A 2,151-nucleotide genomic window follows, 5' to 3' on the forward strand; every position below is an offset into this window, starting at 1 on the left:
TTATGATTTGTTTATTTGTTTTGCTTATTTTATGTGTCTTGTTGGTTTATACATTCCACAGTATCTACTAGCCGATATACTCCATAAAGCGACCGTGGTCAAACTACGGGGTCGAGGGGTGCCTAACACCTTCCCCTCGGTCAACAAAATTCCTTAACTGGAATATCTGTTCGTGGATCAGTTTACAATAGTCAAATACTATTTTCAAAAGGGATTTACAAAGGTGACTTGACACAGCAGATTTATGCCAAGTGGAGACTCTGAGTTTTGATTGTTAAAAATCCTTTTTGAAACAACTTATTTTCTTTTTGTAACTTAATAATAAAAACCCTTTCAAACTTAAAAATGAAATATCTTTTTGGTTAAAAGGGGTGTGAAAATTCCAATAGACATGTATTTTCTTTCTATTATTTATTAATATAGATAAATCATAATATTTCATTTATCTCTTATTATGGATTCGGGTTGACCCACATAGTGACCCGATCCGATTTCCTTCATCTCCCACTCACACATAGTAGGTCAACTCTCATTCCTATTCTGTAACATTCATATTTAACGACTAGACCATGTGACCAGTGCATACTTCGAGAGCTTTGTTGCCATACATCTGTTAGGAATATAAAACATCTCGATCAATAAAACTTAGAATAGATTATGTATGCAGTACCCTAGATCATATATCACACCAATATTTCTTATCATCTTTTTCTAGTAATTTTGAGTTCATCATTATGTACTTATCTCACAGACAAATATAAAGGATTTCAATGAACACAACTAATATGATAATATCCAATGATTGTCCTCATCTCACGAATCTTTTAATCTCAATGTGGTATGCTTTTCTAGAAATATCCCACCCAACCGAATCAAACATGATCTTTTGGCAACATACTAACATAGCAAACACCAAATTGAACCTCAAGAAACTGATCAAAGTCATGAGGGTATAATGTGGAAGATTACTTAGAATTTTCAAGGCTTCACACAATAGCAAGTAGAGACTAAACTTGTACCTCCCTTATGGGTCATTTTACACATACATGGTATGAAACATGTATCACAATATTGACTCCTTTTAAATGGAGTGTATGCCTTTTATAAAGTAAATACTGTGTAGATCATAGTTCAGACATTATGTCCAACTCTGAGTTTAGAAATCTACTTAATTATTTTATTTTTCAGAACTCACATCTGGCATTAGAAACAGACTAACTCATTTTAATCACATATGATTAAACACAATCTAACAAATGACATTTAAAATATAAACTTTTGGCTCTCTTTTATCATCAGGTCTGACAATAATAAGTTTATAATTGTCTTATCTCTACTACTTGTCAGTTAGACAATAGAGGCGATTGCCTGTATGAATAGGCCAATCTTTTATCTGTTTGACATACTTTTTATCCTCAAAAATAATTTATGTACACTACATAAAATAATATATATGTATATATGTATATGTATATGTATATGTATATGTATATGTATATGTATATGTATATGAACTAACAAGATGGAAAGTCAAAAATTAATCAACATTAACCTTAATAATCTGAATTTACATGAACATGATTGAAAAAATAAAAATAAGTACACCAACATCTACGTAAACCCAATGACATTACATGCCTTTCATAAACATCACATGCCATGGGTTTTGTTAAGGGATCTTCTACCATTTGATGTGTAGATATGTATTTCATGTTCACTTTCTTTTGTACAACCATGTCTCTCACAAAATTATACTTTATGTCAATATGTTTCATATTTCCATGGTATTTTGGTTCCTTTGTGTAAGCTATTGTAGCTTGACTATCAGAATTGATTGTGAAAGGTTTAACAACGTTATTATACACACCCAAGTGGATAAAAAAAGTTTAAGCCAAACAGTTTCTTGCACAGCAGATGGAAGCGCTACAAATTCAGCTTCCATCATAGAAAAGCTATACATGACTGCTTCTTACTACTCCATGATATGGCTCCATTATTAATCAAGAATACATATCTATAGTTGGAATTTCTCTAATTTAAATCTCTTTCCTAATTAGTATCAGTGTAGCTTTTGAGTTGCCGATTATTTCCTTGATAACATAAGGAATAGTTGACTGTGCCTTTGAGATATCTCAATATTCTTTTAACTAC

This window comes from Capsicum annuum, unplaced genomic scaffold (assembly GCF_002878395.1).
Source record: "Capsicum annuum cultivar UCD-10X-F1 unplaced genomic scaffold, UCD10Xv1.1 ctg1934, whole genome shotgun sequence".
Lineage (NCBI taxonomy): Eukaryota > Viridiplantae > Streptophyta > Magnoliopsida > Solanales > Solanaceae > Capsicum > Capsicum annuum.